The sequence below is a fragment of the Lagenorhynchus albirostris genome, chromosome 8, assembly GCF_949774975.1.
Source record: "Lagenorhynchus albirostris chromosome 8, mLagAlb1.1, whole genome shotgun sequence".
In the NCBI taxonomy this organism is placed as follows: domain Eukaryota; kingdom Metazoa; phylum Chordata; class Mammalia; order Artiodactyla; family Delphinidae; genus Lagenorhynchus; species Lagenorhynchus albirostris.
The window spans coordinates 3,012,598-3,023,990 of NC_083102.1; the positions used below are offsets into that span (position 1 = coordinate 3,012,598).

An 11,393-nucleotide genomic window follows, 5' to 3' on the forward strand; every position below is an offset into this window, starting at 1 on the left:
AACAAAAAACCCCCAAAGTTAGCAGAAGGAAAGAAATCATAAAAATCAGATCAGAAATAAATGAAAAAGAAATGAAGGAAACAATAGCAAAGATCAATAAAACTAAAAGCTGGTTCTTTGAGAAGATAAACAAAATAGATAAACCACTAGCCAGACTCATCAAGAAAAAAAGGGAGAAGACTCCAATCAATAGAATTAGAAATGAAAAAGGAGAGGTAACAACTGACACTGCAGAAATACAAAAGATCATGAGAGATTACTACAAGCAACTCTATGCCAATAAAATGGACAATCTGGAAGAAATGGACAAATTCTTAGAAATGCACAACCTGCCAAGACTGAATCAGGAAGAAATAGAAACTATGAACAGACCAATCACAAGCACTGAAATTGAAACTGTGATTAAAAATCTTCCAACAAACAAAAGCCCAGGACCAGATGGCTTCACAGACGAATTCTATCAAACATTTAGAGAAGAGCTAACACCTATCCTTCTCAAACTCTTCCAAAATATAGCAGTGAGAGGAACACTCCCAAATTCATTCTACGAGGCCACCATCACCTTGATACCAAAACCAGACAAGGATGTCACAAAGAAAGAAAACTACAGGCCAATATCACTGAGGAACATAGATACAAAAATCCTCAACAAAATACTAGAAACAGAATCCAACAGCACATTAAAAGGATCATACACCATGGTCAAGTGGGGTTTATTCCAGGAATGCAAGGATTCTTCAATATATGCAAATCTATCAATGTGATATACCATATTAACAAACTGAGGAAGAAAAACCATATGATCATCTCAATAGATGCAGAGAAAGCTTTCGACAAAATGCAACACCCATTTATGATAAAAACCCTGCAGAAAGTAGGCATAGAGGGAACTTTCCTCAACATAATAAAGGCCATATATGACAAACCCACAGCAAACATCATCCTCAATGGTGAAAAACTGAAAGCATTTCCACTAAGATCAGGAACAAGACAAGGTTGCCCACTCTCACCACTCTTATTCAACATAGTTTTGGAAGTTTTAGCCACAGCGATCAGAGAAGAAAAGGAAATAAAAGGAATCCAAATCAGAAAAGAAGAAGTAAAGCTGTCACTGTTTGCAGATGACATGATCCTACACATAGAGAATCCTAAAGATGCTACCAGAAAACTACTAGAGCTAATCAATGAATTTGGTAAAGTAGCAGGATACAAAATTAATGCACAGAAATCTCTGGCATTCCTATATACTAATGATGAAAAATCTGAAAGTGAAATCAAGAAAACACTCCCATTTACCATTGCAACAAAAAGAATAAAATATCTAGGAATAAACCTACCTAAGGAGACAAAAGACCTGCATGCAGAAACTTATAAGACACTGATGAAAGAAATTAAAGATGATACAAATAGATGGACAGATATACCATGTTCTTGGATTGGAAGAATCAACATTGTGAAAACGACTCTACTACCCAAAGCAATCTACAGATTCAATGCAATCCCTATCAAACTACCACTGGCATTTTTCACAGAACTAGAACAAAAAATTTCACAATTTGTATGGAAACACAAAAGACCCCGAATAGCCAAAGCAATCTTGAGGGAAAAAAAAAAACAGAGCTGGAGGAATCAGGGTCCCTGACTTCAGACTATACTACAAACTACAGTAATCAAGACAGTATGGTACTGACACAAGAACAGAAAGATCAATGGAACAGGATAGAAAGCCCAGAGATAAAGCCATGCGCATATGGTCACCTTATCTTTGATAAAGGTGGCAGGAATGTACAGTGGAGAAAAGACAGCCTCTTCAATAAGTGGTGCTGGGCAAATTGGACAGGTACATGTAAAAGTATGAGATTAGATCACTCCCTAACACTATACACAAAAATAAACTCAAAATGGATTAAAGACCTAAATGTAAGGCCAGACACTATCAAACTCTTAGAGGAAAACATAGGCAGAACACTCTATGACATAAATCACAGCAAGATCCTTTTTGACCCACCTCCTAGAGAAATGGAAATAAAAACAAAAATAAACAAATGGGACCTAATGAAACTTCAAAGCTTTTGCACAGCAAAGGAAACCATAAACAAGACCAAAAGACAACCCTCAGAATGGGAGAAGATATTTGCAAATGAAGCAACTGTCATAGGATTAATTTCCAATATTTACAAGCAGCTCATGCAGCTCATAACAAAAAAACAAACAACCCAATCCAAAAATGGAGAAATAGACATTTCTCCAAAGAAGATATACAGACTGCCAACAAACACATGAAAGAATGCTCAACATCATTAATCATTAGAGAAGTGCCAATCAAAACTACAATGAGATATCATCTCACACCAGTCAGAATGGCCATCATCAAAAAATCTAGAAACAATAAATGCTGGAGAGGGTGTGGAGAAAAGGGAACACTCTTGCACTGCTGGTGGGAATGTGAATTGGTACAGCCACTATGGAGAACAGTATGGAGGTTCCTTAAAAAAACACAAACAGAACTACCATTCGACCCAGCAATCCCACTACTGGGCATATACCCTGAGAAAACCATAATGCAAAAAGAGTCATGTACCACAATGTTCATTGCAGCTCTATTTACAATAGCCCGGAGATGGAAACAACCTAAGTGCCCATCATCGGATGAATGGATAAAGAAGATGTGGCACATATATTCAATGGAATATTACTCAGCCATAAAAAGAAACGAAATTGAGCTATTTGTAATGAGGTGGATAGACCTAGAGTCTGTCATACAGAGTGAAGTAAGTCAGAAAGAGAAAGAAATACCGTATGCTAACACATGTATATGGAATTTAAGGGAAAAAAATGTCATGAAGAACCTAGGGGTAAGGCAGGAGTAAAGACACAGACCTACTTGAGAATGGACTTGAGGATATGGGGAGGGGGAAGGGTGAGCTGTGACAAAGCGAGAGAGAGGCATGGACATATATACACTATCAAACGTAAGGTAGATAGCTAGTGGGAAGCAGCCGCATAGCGCAGGGAGATCAGCTCGGTGCTTGTGACCTCCTGGAGGGGTGGGATCGGGAGGGTGGGAGGGAGGGAGACGCAAGAGGGAAGAGATATGGGAACATATGTATATATATAACTGATTCACTTTGTTATAAAGCAGAAACTAACACACCATTGTAAAGCAATTATACCCCAATAAAGATGTTAAAAAAAAAAAAGCGCTCAAGCAAAGGTCTACCTCTGTGGGGAGTCTCGCTGTCTCCTGCACACCTCGCACGGATCTCAGCCTGTCCCCGGCGACCTGGTCTCTCCTGCCACTCCTCACTCATCCGCCGTGTTCCAGTCACACTCGGCCACAAGCATGTCACCTTCAACTGTCCCCTCCCCACACCTCCTGTCTGTGCCTCACCTGCTTCGTTCACTTGGCTGCACGGACGTTCACGCTGCTCCATCCCCGTCACCGCCGGCGGATTCCTGTCCCTCCCGGAAATCTCAACAGGCTTCTAGTTGCCTCTGGGCCTCCGGTCTCTTCCATTTCCCAGTGTCCTCCAGACTTTTGAAGGAGCAATTTATCTGAAATAGAATTCTGGTTGTCACATGCCTGCTAGAAAGGGAAGGACCCAGACTGTGATGTTTCGTATCTTTCTTAATCTCCTGTGGCATCTTTACCGCACCCCCTCATTCCCAGCGGTCACACGGGCTTCCTTGCTGCTGCTTGTACGAGGGAACTCCCATTCCCACCTGGCAAGCTTCCCTGTTCACTAAGGCCTGTAAAGCTTTTCCTCATGCTCCCAGCCTGTCTCTGTAGCTTCTTCCTCTTATAGCTTTAGTGCTGTGACCCAGTATAACAAATGCCTGGGAGACAGCACTTGGTTACTCTTCAATCTGTTTCTCCACTGCTGTGACAAAGCACAAGCAACAACAACAAAAACGGATCAGTTGGACCTCGTCAAAACTTAAGACCTTAGTGTTTCAAAAGGCACAACAGAGTAAAAAGGCAACCCACAGGATGGAGGAAATACTGCAAGCCTGTACCTGATAAGGGGCTGATATCCAGGATATAAAAGGAACTACTACAGCTCAACAAAAAGACAACCTGATTTTAAAACGAGCAAAGGACCTAAGTGTCCACTGACAGATGAATGGATAAAGAAGATGTGGCACATATATACAATGGAACATCACTCAGCCATGAAAAGAAATGAAACTGAGTTATTTGTAGTGAGATACATGGATGGACCTAGAGTCTGTCATACAGAGTGAAGTAAGTCAGAAAGAGAAAAATACCGTATGCCAACACATCTATATGGAATCTAAAAAAAAAAAAAAACAGATCTGAAGAACCTAGGGGCAGGACAGGAATAAAGATGCAGAGGTAGGGAATGGACTTGAGGACATGGGGAGAAGGAAGGGTAAGCTGGGACGAATTGAGAGAGTGGCATGGATGGACATATATACACTACCAAATGTAAGGTAGATAGCTAGTGGGAAGCAGCCGCATAGCACAGGGAGATCAGCTCGGTGCTTTGTGACCACCTAGAGGGGTGGGATAGGGAGGGTGGGAGGGAGGGAGACGCAAGAGGGAGGAGATATGGGGATATATGTATATGTATAGCTGATTCACTTTGTTATAAAGCAGAAACTAACACAACAATGTAAAACAATCATACTCCAATAAAGATGTTAAAAAATAAGTAAATAAAATGAGCAAAGGACTTGAATAGACATGTCTCCAAAGAAGATGTATGAATGGCCACTAAGCACAAGAAAAGATGCTCAGCATCCCCGATCACCAGGGCGAAGCACAACTACGAGACGCCCCCTCACACCCACCAGGATGGCCACCAACCAAAAACAAACCAAAAATCGCAGTAAGTGCTGGTGAGGGCGTGGAGAAATTGGCACCCTTATGCGCCGTCGGCAGAAACATGAAACGGTACAGCCATGGTGGAAAACATTATGGCAGCTCCTCAAATTTTTAAAAAAGAATTACCCTACGATCCAGCAATTCTACTGGGTGTGTACCCCAAAGAACTGAAAGCAAGGTCTCCATGAGACATGTATACATGTTCGTGGCAGCATTATTCACAGTAACCAAAAACTGGAAGCAAACCAAGTGTATACCCACGATGTATAAACAGAATGTGGTCCATACATACACCAGAATATGATTCAGCCTTAAAAAGGAAGGAAAAAATTCAGGAAATTCAATGTGGCTGAACCTTGACGATGTAATACTAAGTGAAATAAGCCTGTCACAAAAGGGCAAATGCTATAAGATCTCTACTCACATGAGGTGCCTGGAGAGGTCAAATGCACAGAGGCAGGAAGTAGATGGTGGGGGCCAGGGGCTCCGGGATTGGGGAGGGGAATGAAAGGGAAGCTAGTGTTTAATGGGGACAGAGTTCCAGTTTGGGACAATGGAAAGTTCTGGAGATGGGCGGTGACGATGACCACACAACATTGTGAATATACCTAATGCCGCTTAATTGTACACTTAAAAGTAGCTAAAATGGGAAGTTATATGTGTATTTCACAATTTTTAAAAAAGAGAAAAAGGAGACAACGCTAGTTAAGCCAGCGAGCGGTGAACAGGAGATCGGAAAGATTCTCTCGTGGGCACCTTCTTCTGTCCTCGAGACCATCACTGAACGCCCTTAAACCAAGTTTTCAAAACCGCAAATCCACACAAACAATTAAATTATAACCAAATGTATCAGAGAGTGCGCGCGCGTGCAGTGCACGTCCACATTCTCCTGTAGCTTCCGTCACATCTGAAAAGGGTTTTGACCCAGAAAAGAGCCAGCATTTACTGTGCTAAAGCAAAGAACAACGGCTGGAGAAGCAGTTCTGGAGAGACAGAAGGAGGCCCTCTGAATAGCTGCTGGCCCACAAAGCAACGAGAACCCAGACATCAGGGGCCAAAACCAACTTTCAGACTTTGGAGGCTGGGCCGTCTGCCCACTGAGCTGCGTAGGGCTTTGGTTCTAGGTTGCAAAGCTCTAGGGCTTCTGAGGTTATGCATCTAGATCTTAGAGGCCAAGGTGACACACTGAGACCGTCACTGCTGGAAAGGGGGCGCTGCGGGGGGAGGAGAGGAGGCCCTGTGGAGAGGGGCAATTCTCCTCTGTGAGTCAGCCCAAGTCACCCGGTTAGGGACGGCAGCCCCGCCTGAAACAGCGCTGCAGGCGCCCAGCACCGGGAGGGCCCGGCTGCCCAGGGTGCAGGCGTGAGAACCCGTCCCATAGACACACACGTCGGGACGGAGGCACGTGGGTCACAACGCTCCGTCGTGTAACTGTTGGCTGTCTTGCGGTGCGTTTGTTCTCTGACGTTTGGAGTGAGTGGCACGGGCTCCAAAGCTGGTCCCTGGGCCCTGGAAGGAAGGGAGGGGCTGGTGCCCTGGGGGGTGGTCCTGACGCGCAGGAAGGAGGGTGGGGATGCTTTCTCCACGCAGTGAGATGCTCTGTGAGAATTCTGTTACACAGCTGCCCGACGAGGCCGCGAGTTGGGAGGTGAGCACAGGATGACGCACGCTCCGTGGGCAACGTGTGATGACCTGGTGGTCCCGAGAAGCCACGGCAGCCAAAGCACCCGGCCCCTCCCGAGGGCAGCGCGGGCAGCCCTGCTCGGGTCCCCACGTGCCCACAACTTCCCACTGGGACCTTCCGCGGGGCCGGCGCCCACCCGAAAGCAGCCTGCGCGGCTCCTGGACTCCTTTCCATCACTGGGCAGGGGAAACGTGCCTCCATTCGCGTCCTGGGGATGTGCAGAGGCTTCAGGGAAGCAGGTGGGTCTCTGCAGACGGGCTGCGCCGCCCTGGCTGTCGGGGGCCTCACGGCTCCGTTCCCGGTGTCGCGTCCCATCGGCGTGACAGGAGCATCACCCCGGACGTACTGCACATCTCCCGGGTCCTCGTCCCTCTGACACCGAGCAGAGGACTGTCCCCGCCAGCGTACAGCGGCCTCCTGCTTCCCTCTGGGCCTCGGGCCGTGAGCGGAACAGAGGAGGAGACGCATCTGACCTCTGCTGCCTCCCTGACCCCAGGCGGTCAGGCTCAAGGGCACCGCAGGCCCGACCCAGAGCCCAGAGCCCAGAGCCCGTGTGGAGAAGCCCTGAGAGTTCTGAGAACGAGGCAGCTGCCTTGCTGTGCACGATCTGGGGAAATGACGGGATTTTCTAAGGTCGTTACTGAGACCCACAGATCCATCTTAACAAGAACAACAAAACAGGCCCCCCTCGCACTCACGTCTTGAGTGCGACCTTCCAGAATTCGAGACCTGAATTCCAGCATCACCTGACCTTACACTAACTCGCCAACAGCGTGACACGCCGGACAGGTGTGTCAGAGACGGGCGTGGCTTGTATTGACACGGATTGACAACTGCTAACGTGTTATTTGAGCACCATTTGTACACTTTCCGAGCGGTAGTCTCTTCTCTTTCTGATGATTTTATTGCAGCACCTGCCCTGGAGAGGTAATGGTGGACAGAGCACGGGGCACTTGGCCCGAAATTGCTAAAAAGAAAAAAAAAAAAAAAACCCCAATAAACGGCCCCAGCTGTCCTGAACGCCCCCAGCTGTCCTGATTATTTTTAGTCGGGATTTATCATTGGTAAACTTTGTTTTGCATACGCATGTAAGATATTTGGGTTTTATTTCAATTTACCATTTCCGGATTTTTTCCGAATACAGAAATTAGGTATGGCTGTCGTCATCACCATCACCTGGTATCATATGACAACAGAATGAAGATGATGCCAGTCTTGGACTGTGGACAGTGACACTTCTCTTCCTTAGAATAATGTCCTTTTCTATGGAAAGTTATCTAGAGAAGGAATGATAGCGTGCTAATTATGTTGGCACCTAGACACACAGGCACACACACACAATCTATTTTCCCCAGAAAAACGCTTGAAACGTTTGAAAGCCGCTGCCTGTATATAATACGAAACAAAGTTATTTTCTGAGTGTGGATACAATAGTATCAGAGTTTAAGAACTGGTGACAAGATAGCACAATTCACAGCTCTTTTTCACAGCTGGTAAAGCTCATTTCAACAGCCCAGGAAAACTAGCAACAGTTGCTCTGGGATCAGTGAAGCGCAGGAAACAAAAGCAGCCTCTTTGGAATAATACCTTAACGTGAAGCACGGAAGAGGGGGCATACCCGCTAATCCTGAACAGTTATATCACCAGCTTTCAGCACACACTGACGAACTTACAGATGCTATAGTCAACTGCTCAGTTAACAGCCCCGGTTAGACTCCCCGAGAAGCGCCCGCAAGAACAGTGCTATGTCCCGAAAGAAGAGCCACAGAAACCGCAGGGACCGTGCACTTCAAGGGTCGGTGAACAGCTCGGAGCAGGGAGCCCTGGCGGAGGGCACAGCCCCTGTGAGGGGAGGGCTGCAGGGCGCCCCCCGCCCCCGCAACGCCCGGGCAAGGCGTGTCATTCACGGAGAAGCCCCAAATGAGAAAATTCTGCCTGAAGCCAACGTTACCTGATGCTTCCAAAACCGCAAACTGGTAGAGGTGGCGCAGAGTCAGCGGTCCCGAGCTGCAGTGTCCCTGTGCAGTTGGTACCCAACCAGGCTCCTCTGGGCTGCTGCACAGCAAGCCAAACGCCGAGACGCCCGGGTCTGTCGGCGAGGCGGCCAAGCCAGGAGAGAGGAGGGCAAACCTCAGCTCTGGCGTCCCGGAAGGGAAGGGGCTCCGGGTATTTACGCGATAACGAATAAAGAAGCAGGGCCACCTGAGGCGTGGGGAGCGCGGGGAAAGGTGATGATTGGAGAAAGCTGCGGGACTCCTTCTGCGCAGGCGCAGGGGTAGCGGGCTACAGGCCGCTGCACGGTCTAAAGGGCGCTGGGCGGGCCCTCGCGCAGGCCCGGCTCGGGAATCGGTGGTCCCAGCCGGCCCCAACCAGTTCAGTTCCAACTGGACGCAGCTGATTCCAAGTTGCTGGGAAACAACCCGGGCAAACAGCTTATTGCTTAGGCTCCGTGCTGCCTGGTGGACACGCAAGTCTTAACTGACCTTGATTAGGGCAGGTGAAAAGGATTTGACTCGTGACCCACGGACTCGCAGTCAGATGTCTGAGCTGCAGGTGGCCTGTGGCGGCTATACGGTCATGGGGGGTCTGGGCATCCCCCTCCACCCGAGTCCACGACCTGCCGCTGGTACCCCAGGCGTTCTCCGGGACCCTGGGCGCTCACCAGTCGGCCTGGAAGTGGAGTCCAGGCACAGGCTGCAGGCAGGGACGCGGCCCTGGGGTGGAGGGCGAATCTGCCGGTTGGGATCTCGAGTTTTCCTCAGTCCCCAGCTGTTTCCTCACCCCAAGGAGGCCTGTGATAGGGACTCGACGATCGATCACCAACGCGGGCAGGGTCCCCGAGCAGGTCCTGGGCGAGCGAGGCCTCTCCTGCCCGCCCCCGGGTCCCCAGCTCCGGAGCACGAGGCGGCGGCCGGGGGGAATGAGCCAGACTGAGCCGAGAGCCGGCGGGCGCTGCCCGAGGCGGGGTGGCCCCCAAGTGCCCGCCGCTGCCCTCAGGCCGGGCTCCCTTCGCGGGCCGCAGCGCTGACCCAGGCCTGCGTCCTCACCCAGCCACCGCCCCCGCGCCCGCCCCTGCAGCTCCCGGCGCGCGACCCCCGCGGGCGGCCGTCCCCCGGAACGCAGGCTCCGCGCGCCCCCGGTGCCGGCCGGCCGAGCGCGCAGCCCCGCAGGCGCCGAGCCCGCCCGCGCGCCGCTCGCCCCCGGCCTCTGGACGGGCCCCGGCGCAGCCTCGCTCTGACCCCCGCCCTCGGCTCCCGGGGTCTCGGACTGGGCCCGGCGGAGGCCCGCCCGCCCCGGGCTCCGCGCCTCACGGCCACCGGGGCCCACCTACCCCTCCAGGTGCGGGGGCTGCGCCGCCCCCGGCGCGGTGGGAGCGGACGGCGCAGGCGCAGACGGGGCTCACGCCGGCCCCCGCCCCCCGCGGCCACCCGGTGACCCAGCGCCCGGCTCACGCGGCCCACGCTCCCGGGGAGCCTCGGCCCACCCATCACTTTACCACGGACTAGAGACCGCCCACCCCCAGCGCCTGGAAACCTGTTTCGCAGAGATTTTTCAGGTGGTAGTTTGGGAAACTTGAAATGCAAATGGCCAGGCATCCTTCCAGCTCTTTGGTTAAAAAAAAAGAATTCTAGTCGTTCTGAATAACACCAGCTTCAGTTTACTGACTACCGCAGGCCAGGAGATTCCACCGACGTTCACATCACCGTTCCCTCTGAGTTAGTCTCTGCCTCACGAAGGAGGAACTTGGGTCCTGAGAGGTTACTTAGGACACTTGCCCCAGGACACACAGCAGGCCCATCTGACTCTGAAGCCTGTGGCCTGCACGCGGTGCCTGGCCTCTCTGTCCTCACGGCCTCTCCTTGTCGGAATCGTTCTCTCCGGGAGGCCAGGGGACGGGATGGCTGGTCCCGGGCCAGCCCAGCTCCTCTGAGAAGCTCCCGGCCCGCCAGCCACAGCAGGTGTCAAACCATTCTTGCTGGTTGGGTTTGTACCTCACTTGCTGACCATCGGACCTGCATCTGGCCACGCGGTCCTGGGAGGTGGGGAAGCGTGTGCCGGTGAGCGACGGACCCCCGCCGGCAGAAAGCCCGCCACTCTCCCAAGGGTGTTCTTAGGAAAGTTACCCTCCGTGACCGGCAGGATATTTTGGTAAAACCAAGCTGTCTGTAGTAAAGATGGCTTCGTCAGGACAAACTGTGGTCGAACCCAAGTCCGTGTCCCTGGCGCACAGTGAGGCCGAGCAAAGTCTGGAGCAGAGAAAGGTTTACTGCAGGGGCCGAGGAGGCAGAACGGGCAGCTCACACTCAAAAAGCCAGAGTCCCCAGTGGTTTTCAGGGAAGGGTTTTTCTAGGCCAAACTGGGGAGAGGGCTGCACCTCCCCCTTGCCATTAAGCTGCATTTTGCGATTTTCTAAAATTAAAGGCCTTCAGTGGCATGGGTGAACCCCTGAGAGACACAGCAGCACTTGCCTGGGTTTCGAGAAGGAGCCAGCCACTCAGCCCCACTGCGCACCGGGCTCCTCCGGGCGTGCGCAGCTGGTCCCATGGCCTTTCCCTGACCAGAGAGCCGACAGCAGGCCCGCGGACGGCTGCTGGCGCCTCCCGGCTCTCCCGAGGCGGATGTTGGGAGAATCCGGGCTCTCAGAGATGCCTGAGGAAGGGGGCAGCCCTGCAGGGTCCGGTGGTGCTGCGGCCGCCCCCTTCCCAGGAGCGCAGAGGACACGGTGGGCCCAGCTCCTCTTCCCTCCAGAAGCAGCCTGGCTGCTGGAGCTGCCTCCTGCAGAGGACGGGGTGGGGGGGGCAGGGCCTGCTCCCCGAGCCACAGGCTTCTGCACCCCCGGGAGGGCTTCTCTGTCCTGTG

The 11,393-nt window shown here is 51.3% G+C and overlaps 1 long non-coding RNA gene across 1 annotated transcript in view; it reads right to left on the reverse strand.

Annotated features, from left to right (window-relative positions):
• The window catches only part of LOC132524053 (uncharacterized), a 29,343-nt gene extending 20,571 nt beyond the window's left edge, over nt 1-8,772 (reverse strand). Inside the window, exons 1-2 of the long non-coding RNA XR_009541785.1 lie at nt 8,485-8,772; nt 3,392-3,555 (exon numbers count right to left, since the gene is read on the reverse strand). This is a non-coding gene — a long non-coding RNA (uncharacterized LOC132524053). The remainder of the gene's footprint in view (nt 1-3,391; nt 3,556-8,484) is intronic.
• Between the last annotated feature and the right edge of the window lie 2,621 nt (nt 8,773-11,393).